Genomic DNA, 14,017 nt, shown 5'->3' with positions numbered 1-14,017 from the left:
AAGTTTAATCTTGGTCTAAATGTTTTATATGTATACATATATCAATATCAGTCTATCCAACCATCAGTTGGATATATATATACAATACAATGTGGGAAGTGAGTTAACCAATTGGTGATAAAAATGCAGTGTAAATAAAACAATATGAATGGTAAGTATTCAATTACATTGTTCAAAAGGCAAAACGAAGCAGATTAACACCTCCTGAAATTACATGAGTAAGAGCTTTTACAGTCTTCAGAAATAAATTTGCCATACTGTATATTTCCCTAGTGTTTGAGTTTTTCCAATTACCGTACCATATAATTAGAAAAAGTTGGGTTTTCTGAGCAAGCTTCTCCAAATAGTTTGCTGAATCTTTGGCATGATTGGTGTAACTGGGTCCGGTTTGTGGGCAGCATTGTTCTGAAACAGTTTTTCAGCTCTACGACTTATGATTTTGTAATGGCCTCCGCAAAACTTTTTGCCATTAAGCCAACTACTTTGACTGTATACTTTGGGTAATCATTTTCTTAGAAGACCCATGTTATTTTGTCATGGTACCATCTTTTTTGTGAAAAGCACCAGTCCCTCCTGCACAAAACACCTAATATTGTTGTACCACTTCTTTAAACAAACTTCAAAAAAACTGCAAAAATTCCTGCTTTTATAGGCACATTGTGTAATAATGTCTAATTTTTACTGCCTGGAATTGATGACTGCATTAACATATGTGTTATTATTGGTGAATTATTGCCTCCACTAATGATTCGATACATTTTCATTAGCAAATGATTTTAAATAAGGTTATACATAAGGCTGGTTACCTGTTTGTGAAGTGCTGTGACAGTCTGCAATCTTTAAAGTAAAGACAATGGCTAGGGATAAAATAGTACTGTGTGGAATAACATGTTTCCCTTTGCTGATAGTTTAGTAGGATAGAGGGGCAGTGGGGAACATCACTACTGCAGCACAATGCATGTTGAGCAGGTGCACAATAAATGGTTTCACCATTTGCAAGAAAGCAAAAAAGAGAAGTTAAACAACAACAAAACCCGGGAAATGAAAAAACAAGGATAGACATCAGGAGTCTTCTCCAGGTGGAAGGAGCTAATGAAGAAGAAATATTTTAAAAGGGATGGTGAGTTACCATGTTCCTCCTTGTCAAGTAATGAAACCGTACTGCTGATATTGGTGTAAAGCTAACCTTTTACACTCAGTTTATTTAGGCTGTGTTGCTTGTTACCAAAGAAAGCATAACAGTAGACCTGTAAACATATACCAATCTTGTTGGTACAGGATAACAGATTTATGTGGGTTAGGTAGCTTTCAAAGCTGTGGTTAATGCTGGCTTTTTGTCATAGTAAATGGCGGCTTGGAAAGACTTAACATCGGCTTTCAGTCCACCTTCATCGTGAGAATCTCAGCTGCCGAAAACATGTATCATAAACATTAATTTCCCTCCCGTGATTTTGTAGTTGCACAATCACCGGGGTTATCCCTGCTTATCCAGCAGGAATAAACGTGACGGAAAATGAATGGGTGGAATTTCTATTTCATGAAAACATAAGCAATGTCTCCACAAATTTTGTTATTTGACCCACGAGTGCAGTTACATGCTTTAATTTGGCTTGATATAAAGCTATGTTTCCTTTGATTAAAAGTTCAGCGCATGTCAGTGGAGTATTCATTTCACTGTGCATGGGACCCTCATAACAGCACCGAACTTATCTTCACAAATTACTCTGTCTTCTGCTCTAGGGTCGGCTCACTCACTCATATTGATTTCTATTCATTTTTTAAAACACGTCAATCCTGCAATTTGCTAAAAAAAAGAAGAAAAACAAGCCCTGTAAAAGCCCTCAATCACATCATCATCTGGGATTTAACAAATTTAAAGTAGCCTGTTAAACTCTGTGATTAAAAACCTGCACATTTTAAGAAAAAACTGAGTAATATTTTTCTGGCATTATTCTGACATTTAGCAATCATCATCAGTCATCCTAGCTAATCTAAAGCATAAAACGTTTAGCCTGATTTAATTTTAAAAACAGAAAAAAAGGATATAGTTTTTTTTATACAGTTTTTGTAAAAATAGAGTTTCAGCAACAAAAACCCAGGTGTGCTTCTAAAGTCTTTGTTGCCGTGTTGTTGGGAGTAGTTTAACTCATCAAGCATTGTGCTCTGCGAAGACATGAGACATGAATTTAAGAGCTTTTAGCCCTGCAGTGTGTTCACAGATGAGGGTCATAACCGCTTTCACTGGACACAGCTCTGCCCCTTTCAAGGGATTTCTGCTTTACTGGACAGAGAAGAGTTCAGGGACAGAAAAAAAGAGATGATGAATGACTAAGGTCCTCTACAGATGGAAATGAAACCATCCAACCATTGAGGAAAGTCACTCATAATATCACCATGCAAGCTCATTTAGAAGCAAAGAACAAAATGATTTCAGAGACTGGCTACAGATAGTGTAGGATTTTATTGTTTAGGACATTGTTGTTCTTTTCTCTTTAAATTAGACTTTGCATAGGGTATAGGGTTTTTTCAATATTTTTCATTTTTAGCCAGTGAGCGGAAACCTGCCAGTTTCAGCATCATTTCAAGTTGAGCTCACTTTGTTGAGTGGTTTTCAGGTGCAGTGTAAAGTCTTTTCCACCTGGTTGTTTTTTTTCATGATTCAATGGTGCAATATCTTCCTCCACGTGGATGAAGGTTATACAGCTTTTAGAAGGATGATCTTTCTCAGTGCAAAATCCTTTATTTTTGCACTACTTTTTGGAAGTACACTCACCTGTATAAACATTTAAGCTACAGAGTGGTCTGATTTGAAAGTTGTTGGTGCACATTCAGACTAATGAAGGGCATATCCAGAACAGCCACTAGAGATATTTACATTTAAAGTGATAAAAGTATATTCCTGTGCCTTTATCATTTATAATATTTATTCAAATGGGTAAAGCCTTAGATTTGTTTCTGACCAACACACCTGAGTTGAATAATCAGGATATTAACATAACTGGAATTCAGCCACTTGATTCTGGGGTGTTGGAATCCATAAGTACATCAGGGACAAGGCTGCTCAGTGGCCCAGATCTACCACACCAGACGTGACCCCAGGTGTAGACTGTGCAAAGAGGCCCCTGAGACAATCCACCACATAACTGCAGGGTGTAAGATGCTGGCAGAGAAAGCTTACATGGAGGACTGTAACCAACTGGCTGGAATAGTGTACAGGAACATCTGTGCAGGTCGAATGAATGTCAAATTTCGGAAATACCTCTAAAGATGGTAAAGAATGACTGAGCCAAGATCCTGTGGGTCTTGCAGATACAGATGGACCGAATGGTAATGGCAAACCAACCAGACATTGTGATGGACAAAAAGCAGAGGAAAGCCATTACAGATCACTGGAAATACATCAGACATCTTGGTCCAAAAACGTGTACTTCTAGGAACAGCTCCCAGGCTGGTGGGGTCCTGAGCGCTTGGAGGAAAAAAGGAAGTGGACGAGGCAGAGTTTCAAGATAAATAAATAAATAAATACATATATATATATATATATATATATATATATATATATATATATATATATATATATATATATATATATATATATATATATATAAATATATATAAATCTAAATTGGCCTTAGGTGCGAGTGTGTGTGAATGGTTATTTGTCCTGTTTGTCTCTGTGTTGCCCCGCGATGCCTCTTGCCCGTACACAGCTGGAGATAGGCACCAGCATCCCTCGCGACCTTGCTTGGGACAGAAAATGGATGGATGTAAAGGATATTTAACACATACTGACCCACATATTCACAAACAACCAACTAATTATTGCTAATTACCAGCCCTTGTACAAAAACATCTAAGAATTGGCTACAGCTGATGTAGCCAGTTCTGCTGTAACACAGTTTTGCTATGTAGCACAAAAGTATCCAAAGAATATCAGACAACAAGCAAAACAAAAGTTAAGGATAACTCAATGAAAATCTGAGTAATATTTGACAAAACCAAAAGGAGGTATTAAGTCAAGATTTTTCCACATATCAAGATTTAATTAAGCCTTGACTTGGGATTTCTTCTGAACCTATACATCACCATGGTGATTTATTCTGTACAGCTATGCCTTGCCAGTAATCAGATATTCTGCTGGGATAAAAAGTTGGCCAAAGGAAGAAATTCATACATTGGTTCTAAAAGACAAAAGCTACTTATAATGTATGGTGGATTCCACCCCAAATCCTATATCCTCTGGCTACACACTAAGCACAAAGAAGGAGGGTTAGTTTTTGACCTAAGAGCATCAGAGTCACCACTGAAGATGAAACATCCAAGCCCCAAGAATATATCAGGAAGACAACCCCAAGGGATAAAGAGCTCAGTGTCTCAGACAGTGGAGACCGGAAGAAAAGAAAATGGAGTTTTGTGCAACTTTAAAATATTTATTGCCCACCACAGTAGGGATTGTAAATTGGCTATTTAATCAGATAATATTTAGCCTGTCAAATATTGTTTGTAAACACATGCCCTACTGGCTGTGTGTTAGAACAACAAATGAAAATGTAAATTGTGCTCAAATCATGGTCAAAGAGATAACTCTGCACATATACTTAGATTTAGACTTAGACAACTTTTACTGTCCTTCTGCATACAGAGTGTATACAAATCAAAATTTAGTTTTGTACAGTTTTGCACATTTACTGTAGCTTTTCACTCATTTTGCATACACTGCAGGAGGGAGTTTGGCCCACTCCTCCACACAGATCTTCTCTAGATCAGTAAGGTTCAAGGCTGTCGCTGAGATACACAGAGTTTGAGCTCCCTCCAAAGATTCTCTATTGGGTTTAGATCTGGAGACTGTCTAGAACCCTGATATGCTTCTTTCAGAGCCACTTCTTGGTTATCCTGGCTGTGTGCTTCGGGTCCTTGTCATGTTGGAAGACCCTGCTTCGACCCATTTTCAATTCTCTAACTGAGGGGAAGAGGTTGTTCCCCAAAATCTCGCAATACATGGCCCCTGTCATTCGCTCCTTAATACAGTCCAGTCACAGGTGTTTTTTGGCAAAACACTTCACAAAATTGCCTACTTATAGTGGTCAGAGGCTCCAGTGGCACCAGTTTAAGGCAGCCCGGCTTCTGTCTTTTATTGTTTATTGTCACAAGCACAGATGACGAAATGTAATTGTTAATCTCTCTGCATTTAACCCATTGTGCGCTGTTGAACTCAGAACCTCTGGATTCCAAGCGCAATGCTCTAACCCCTGATATTTGGGCTCCTCGTCAGGGAACCCTGGTGTTTCACCTGACAGTCGGTGCTACTCTCCACTATGCAAACAAGGGCTTGTCACCATCAGTGTGTGAGTGTGTATGTGAATAGCTAAATGACTGAAGGTAGTTTAAAGCACTTTGGTCAAGTCCCCTGTCTGATCACCCAACCTCTCGCACGATTTCTCTGGATCCTCCAAATGGTCATTGACAAATTAAGACAGCCCTTGACATGTGCTGGTTTAGGCAGGAGAGCCTTCCATGCCCTGCATGATTTCAAACCATGATGTCTTAGTGTATTACCAACAGTAACCTTGGAAACTGTGGTCTCAGATCTTTTCAGGTCATTGGCCATCTCCTACCATGTAGTTCTGGGTCGATTTCTCACCTGTCATAGGATCAATGAGACCACACGAGGTGAGATCTTGGATGACTATGGAGCCTCAGTCCAAGGGAGATTGACTGTCATATTTAGCTTCTCCCATTTTCTAATTATTGCTCCAATAGTGGACCTTTTTTTTACCAAGCTGCTTGGCAATTTCCCTTTAGCCCTTTCCAGCCTTGTAGAGGTGTACAATTTTATCTATAGTGTCTTTGAACAGCTCTTTGGTTTTGGCCTTGTTAGTAGTTGGATTCTTTTTGATTGTATGGGTACGACAGGTGTCTTTTTGTAGCTAACAATCTCAAAGAGGTGCATCTAATTTAGGATAATAAATGGAGTGGAGGTGGACATTTTTAAGGCAGATTAAGTGGTCTTTGAAGTCGAAATTGTAGCTGATAGACAGGTGCTCAAATAATTATTAGCAGCTGTTGCATACAAATTGTCAAAAATCGTATACTATGATTTCCTTTTTTTTTTTCAATTATGTCGTTCACTTTGGACATGCACTGAAGATGACAATTTCAGACCCAACCATGATTTTAAGGGGGAGAACTTGCAACATAGCAGGGTTTTCAAATACTTATTTTCCTCACCGTAGAGAAAAAACTTTCTCTGACTTGTGTGCCAGATCTGCAACCCCTGTATCTAGTGTTAGTAACTTAGCATGGAATGCCCACACAGCATGGTATAAACAGTTATATGTTACAGACAGGTACACACAAAGGAAAGGATATCCTTTGTTATTAAGGCTCCAATCTCTAATCATCATCTGACAGTCCTGAAGCCAAGAGAGAAATGTTGCAAGCAGTCTGTTCTGCAGCATTTGGTTCTGATGTTAGTTAAAGAGGCAGAAGCAAGCATGATAGAGTTGCTTTGTCCTCAAAGAACCATGCAGGGCAAGGGTACACCTCTGTGGGAGTGTCTTGTGATACTGCATGAGGGAGGGTTGTAGAAGCTGAAGAGTCCAAACAGCAGGCAAACCATCCATCTAGCTCCATGGTTATGTTAAATATCAGTATGGACTTTGATTCTAAGTCCAAAATGAATGTCATGGTTTTTGGCATAACAGGAGGAACCATTATGGGAGGGAAAACCCGTGCATAGGATGCACCAATGACATATAGCTGAAGTTGCTAATATGAGCAAATCTTAGCAATAACTAGAGATGATCATAGGAGCATGCCTTGAGCAACAGAACAATAGAGGTAAATATTTATCATACTAGACATGATCCCAGGTGCAGGCTGTGCAAAAAGGCACCAGAAACAATCCAGCATCTCACAGCAGGGTGTAAGTTACTGGCAAGAAAAGAATACTTGAAGCATCAGAACTGGCATACAAACATTTATGCAGAATGTGAACTGGAGAGCCCCAGCTCTCTCATTGTCCACCAAGTCGGTGGACAATAACAGATCTGATCCTTGATTAGCAACACAGGACAGCGCAAGTTTGGCCATCCCAAATTATGGAAAATAGAACACTAAAACCGGAGAAAGCCAGGGGCTCAACGAATAAATAGAAAGAGGCTATTATGTGAAAGCAAATGTTACTCTTAGGAGAAACCACCTGACTGGAGAAGTGGTTATAACAGATACCTGCATGTGCCAGTTTAAACATTTTCCATCAAATTGTATTCAAATCAGAGGGTTCTGTCTAGTTGCCTCAATTAGTTTCTGAAATGTTTATGACAAAATCTGACAAAAAAGGTTCAACAGAGCCTCATTAAATGCCTCAGATTATTTTTGCCATGCATTTAACCTCCGCATCACAAATTCACATTTTGACTGAAAAAACTCAACCAAGCACTTAAAAACAAATTTTGCTGCCCCCAGCTGGGATCTGCCTCAAGGAGCCTGACCAAGAACTGAACATACAAAAAACATTTTTCTGCCACTTCAATATCCAGTTTGAAAAGGTCAGTCTGAGTTACACACCACCCTTCCCTTTTATGCTTTAATAGAATGGGTTTTTATTTTTTTATTTTTTACTGCATTTTGATCTGAGTCTTTTATGTTTCACATAAACAATAAAAAGCAATAAACTCTCAAAAAATGTTAGTAGTGACTCAGCATTTATCACGTGTTCATTCAGCCTCACTCCAATAATAGTAGGATCATTTCTTGATGGATTGCGCTTTGCTGTTCCTAGTTTTAAAGTTCTTGAAGCTTGCTGTATTAAACATGTTTTAATCTCCTAAGAATCTTCTGCACTCTGTGGCTGCCAGAGACTACAACTCTCTGTCTTAAATCTCTGCACCACAAGCTGTTGGTAGACATAAGTTTAATGATAGCTGGTGTGAAACCTTTGATGGCAGAGTTGCACCAATGTGTGAATAACATTTTTCTCAAGGGTTATAAGCAAATTGACTGGTAATAAAACATTTTTCCATTCGCTTTATAAGGTATATCAAACTCACCAAATACCCATTCTGAGAAATTCGCTGTCCTTTTTTAAAAGAAAAGAAAGATTTATTTCAAGTTTAAGCATTAGCCAAGTCAAAAACACAAACTATTTTCATTTCAGTTGATAAAACATTTCCGTGAAATAAAACTGTAACTTTGTAAAAAAAAAAACAACTTTATAATGGATTCCCATCAGCCATCGCATGAAAAAAGTCTGAGCTTTCCTGTCGCAACAAGCAGGGACTGAATGTGGCAGTGATGTAAGGTGAAAGGGTAGTGTGGAAACAAAACTTTTTTTTCTATCAAAATGGAAAATAGAAAGAATAATGTTGAATTAGGTTGAAGAGACTAATGTTCTTGAGAGGTCTTTGGATAGTTTTTAAAAAGGTGTTTTAATTTAGACCTAAAAGGACTGTTAAATCATTTTTATTTGTCCTCCTCCATAGCTGCAGAACTGGTCCCAGCCACCCAACTTTTCTGCCACGCACGCACTTTTCTGTTGTACACTCTATCCGCTGTCCTGCTTCAATCTCCTGCTGTCAGCTCCAGAGCTGGTTCCAGCCACTGACTTCCTCTTCCCGGCTGAGGTGCTCACTCTGTCTGGTGTCTTCCAGTACAGGTTATTCAGGGATAGATACGGAACAGCAGGTCCAAAAACTGGGTCCTGGATTGACAGAGGTACTGCTGCTCCAACAGATGCATCAAAATGCATCTGTTGGAGTATGTGTTGGTACTCTCCAACTGGTTCCGTCTCTAGAGAGTCTGGTGAGCCCAGAGAAGTCAATGCCGGCGGCTTTGTTCAGCTTTTGATAAAAAATAGAGATTGCTTGTTTTGTAAAATACATAGTTTATGAAGAATAGAGGCTGGACCCAAATACAACCAAGACAGGTCAGTGACATTAGAAGACAGTTTATTCAGAAAGGTGCTTGGTGAGAGTTTGAGAGGAACAGGCAGGCTGCAGGCAGATAGGCAGGCAGATTGTGTGTAGCTTTACCAGTTCGTGATCCAAAGAGAGGAAGGTTTGTGCGAGGCATTCCAGGGTTAATGATCAAGGGAGAGGAAGGCAGGCAGTCCAAGCGAGACAGATTCAAAGATTCTGAGGTCCAGAGGCAGAACAGATCAGATATCCTGGCAGGCCTGCTATCAGAACACATAACAGGTTAGTTAACAGACAGTCTTTAATTACAATTATAATGAATAATTTTATTACAATTTTATTTTAATATAATGGTATGAGCATCTATCTAAAAAGTGTTGCACATCTTTATTGTATGCTTCTTACTAGAGATGTCGCAAAAAATAATTTTGAGTATCGGTCTGTTTCGTATATAGCTGGCCCCCATCCTAAATCCCTTATATTTTTCATGCTGGAAAACTCTTCTTCATTGGTTAGTTTTATATGTATTAGTTGTTTTCACATTGTTTGTTGTTGACTTTTGTTCCTTGTAATAGTGATTAGTAATAAAAGGCAGAGGGATTCTCGCTGATATCGTATAAGGTCAATATTTGTATCGGCCAATTCTCAAAGCTGCAATATCAGTATCGTATCGTGAATGAAAAAGTTGTAAAATTTGCATCTTTTTACTCAGTTTCACAAACACAATTTCTTATCCTTTTTTTATCAAATCAATATTAGGTTTGTTTAGTTCAGTTCAAAGAAATGACATAATATATATAATATATATAGGCAAAAAGGCATAAACAGCCTTTGGTCATTTTTAGTGAGATTTAATGCACTGATAAGTAGTAGGTCATAATGTGAGTCATCCAGAATGTGTCCTCATTGGTTTAATGGCCAGTCAGCTACAATATGGCTTATGTCTGAGGACATTACAGGGTTTCATCTGCTCTGTCCTGGAGGCTCACAGTGGGTCACAGATATGCAAGCTTATTTTACTGTTTATTTGAAATCTATTGTTTAAAGAAAAACTCCATGAGATGTCAAAAACAATTCAATATAAGAGGAAAAAAACGTTTCTGCTGGCAAACAACTGCCAAACAACAACAGATGAATAGATTTTTTCACTTATTTGTTTCATCATCTGATGACGTATGTATTTATTCATGCTAAATGAGTCACTTAATAATCCCAGAAACTGTAAGCTCTTATGAATGTTTGTTTGTTTTTATTAGGTTTATGAATGCTAAATTTTAACTTCAGGGCATTTGAATTTTGATTACAACACTCACTCTTAGTCTGAGAGCTCAAAATTGGCCTTGCAGGGCTTCATAGTCATTACTTCATTTGTCATCTATGCTTCAAATTGCTTTATAGTTTTGTTTATCAGCAATTTCAAGTTATGTTATGTTTCCTTAGATTTAAGGCGTTCTGGTTGGTTTTTCATGTTGTTTAGATATTCATGGAAAAAATAAGTGTGTTCCTGCAATCTAAATGTTCTCAGAAGGAAAAACAAGTAAAGGAAAATGGTCACTGCAACACTCACTGCATAAAAAGTGGGATTTTCGTCAATATGCGGCACTGTAGATTGTCGTGGAACTTCAGGTTAGCGGCAGTTTACGGCAATTTGCAGGCTTCGCCGAAAACTACCGTAAATTGTCAGAAATTGACGTGGACTTTCTTAGGCAGTGTTCCCCCCATGCCTCCCCCCCATGGAATTCTAGGGGAGGCTTTAACATGTAAATGAAAATGCTGGGAGCTATACAAATGCAAATCATGGTTGCAGGGGGAGTTTTACCCAAGTGACATTTTTCTAAAAGGTAAGAAAATCTCTGATACAAAGAGATCAGGCTCAGTATAGCCTCTTACATTTTAGCTTGAATTGATTTATTTAATTAAAGTATAGAGACCAAAACAGAACTTTAGCTGACAGAGCAATACATTTAGAGCAGTAATTATTTAAAAAAAAAATTTGCATTTAAGATAAAAAATAAAATGTTGTCTGTCAATATGCTCAATTCACAATTACTTAAGTGGAAAAGTTTCAAGAAATGAGTCTGAGATGATTCACTTTATAACATGGCGCATTATCCTGTTGGAAGTAGCCATCAGAAGATTGGTACACTGTGGTCATAACGTCCGGCCAGGTCAAGATCCGCAATTGCAATCGCACCAAACAGGAAAAAGAACATCGACAAATTCCGGTTCGTCAAATTAAAATATAGCAGCAACAGATCGGTGACTAGAAATTATAGCACAATTCTTATATATTAAAAAAAAAAACTAACACCGTTTATTTAAATGATTGGATCCAAACTATTGGTTATTCACCAACGAGGAAGCAGATTACTCATCTCCATCAAAATATTTATTTTATACCGAGGGACTTAAACTTTAATCAAATCCATTCAAAAGAAACTTCTTATTACAGGAATGAAAAGAGATGCTGAGTTTGGGAGTAGAGAACAAGTTCATTCAAAAAAAGCAGTTTTGAATTATCCTTATCCCCGTTACAAAAATATATATATATATATTTGGGCAGAAACTGAACATATGCTGGATGATGGTGGGATTTTTTTAATATGTCATATTAAATTAAGCGCTCACAGGGTTCATACAGGAATGAGTGACTCTAATTTAATGCTATTTTAATGCTATTAGAAATGATTTTAATGCCATCAACAAGAACCATGTACACAAGTTATTAGTGTACATGAAATATGAAGGAGCTGTAAGCACAGTTCCATGACTCCTGTATGTATGTAAACACACACACACACACACACACACACACATATACGTATATATATATCCTCTAGCTTTTTCTCCGCCTGGAGCTTCCTTTCCGAACATACGGCTTTATGATCAGTTCCACGCAAATTAATAGCGATATAATATATCTGACGAAATTGTTTTTATAAGCATTTTTTATTAAAGAATTATAAATACTTCGATAAACATATTTAAATAATTTTAGTGCCAATTAAGGCCTTGATTAAAAAAAAAAATAATAATGAATTGTAATTATTTTTAATGATCCGCGGAAACCCTGGTTCATCTCGCGCATGCTCTCTACGATCTCCAAGAAACTCAGAGCGGAGCGGTCTGGAGCCACAGCGGAGGATGTATGCTTTGCTTTGTGCAGGCGGTCTGGAGCGGAGTATGTGGGATTTCGGGGTAAAACTCCTCTTGGACGCGATGGCGACTCTGCAGTCGAACAAGACGAACTCAAAGAAGAGATGCTAGCGGTAAATATATGTTCGATTACTGCCTGCTAAGCTAAAAGCAGCCTAGCCTAAGCTACGGCTAATAGCAGCCTAGCCTAAAGCTACGGCTAATAGCAGCCTAGCCTAAAGCTACGGCTAATAGCAGCCTAGCCTAAAGCTACGGCTAATAACAGCCTAGCCTAAAGCTACGGCTAATAGTAGCCTTGCAAGAACAAGCTTTATTAAAGTGTATTTTTTGTGATTCACAGGAAGCAGTACGCCGTCTTCACAACTCGGAGACTAATTGCAGGCGCTATGAACCGGAGCAAGGGTAAGATTTAAAGAATATGCTTTCATTCTGCGGTAAAAGGAAATGGATACGGATGGATACCGATCATAGCTGTACATTTTGTTTTCACAGACCTCCTATTTGCTCGGAGCCATATCAGCAAGTCCAGATTTGCACGATGTTGATAAAGACGACATTGTGTGTAAGTGACTTGTTTTAATGTTTTCTCCTTCCTTGTTACTGTGACTTGCGTTTGATTTTTTATTCATACCACTCTCATTTAATTGTTTTCCAGCTGCCTGTAAGACGTATTTTGAGACGGTACGCAGGAGCTTCAGATATACGCAGCCTGAGAACACGTTGCGTGCGGAGGCTGCCAAGCAATCTGCTCGGAGTCGGGCTAGAAGAAAGAGGGTAAGACTTTATTTGGTGACTATTTTTCAGGTGCATTGATAGATGTGTTGTGTCCATACGCAGTGCGCTGATTCATTGTTTTTTTTCAGCTGCTGAAAGCGAGGCAGAGTGTGCTAGCAGATGAGGAAGTGGAACTCTGGAAGTCCGCCACCGTCGACCTCATGTCCGACGAAGAAGATGGCGTCGTTGGCGGTGTCTCTGGATGGATTGTATGGTCGCCGCCATTTCGTAGGCCGGATCTCACTGAACTCTGTGTTAAGCTGCAGTCCCGGTTAGAAGCGATGCCGAAGTAGAGGGCCACGCACAGTAGGCGTCTGCACATCGGACCTGCCTCGGAGGGAATGCTGCCAGTTACCTCCAACCCCGAGGAAGCAAACGGACCGTTCACGGACTTGTAATTTTTAGATACGCATGTGTTTGGATACGCGTTGTATATAGTTGTGTGTGTTTTAATAAAGCTCTTTCTTTGCATAAACAGCTTCCTGGCAAATGTTCATTTCCTGTATAAATTCATTCATGTCCTTGATGGTAGCCTAATAATTGTGTAGTAGTGTAGGATAACATAAATACACAGCATATGAATGAATAAATATATGAATGAATAAATATATATTCATAAATATATATATATATATATATGTAAATTTATATGTAAATATATATATATATATATATATATATATATATATATATATATGCCAACCAATCACGAGCGACTTTACTTGTTTAAAAAGAAGTGGTTCCGTCCAATACTCAGTAAGAAAATTAAAGCCTGGCGTGGCCACGTGTGGTTTTGCTGGCAATCACGAGCGATTTCACTTGTTTCAGAATAGCGGTTTCAGCCAATACTGAGTAGGTTATTCAAGCCAGACCTGGCCAGCCGCGCAGGTTTGCTGCATTCATATGCTAATTAGGGCCATTAGTACAGCTGATCGCTCTCCACATACGTCAGAGTCCGTTTCCGACAATTTGTGGCACGACAAACGCGGACAAGCGCGGGTTGCAAATTGTTGGAAACTGACGAAAATCAGGGAGATCTGCGGGAGTTTACAGGGACGAAAATCTCACTTTTCATGCAGTGACTGAATTAAAGTAAGTTGGTGATGGGAATACACATACTGCTCTGGTTAAAATAGGATTTGTCAGAGGTATAAAAAAAAGCGTTTGCATAT

This window comes from Cyprinodon tularosa, unplaced genomic scaffold, assembly GCF_016077235.1.
Source record: "Cyprinodon tularosa strain WSP-4 unplaced genomic scaffold, ASM1607723v1 ctg4, whole genome shotgun sequence".
NCBI classification, from domain to species: domain Eukaryota; kingdom Metazoa; phylum Chordata; class Actinopteri; order Cyprinodontiformes; family Cyprinodontidae; genus Cyprinodon; species Cyprinodon tularosa.
Note: the sequence above shows the minus strand (reverse complement) of the source record.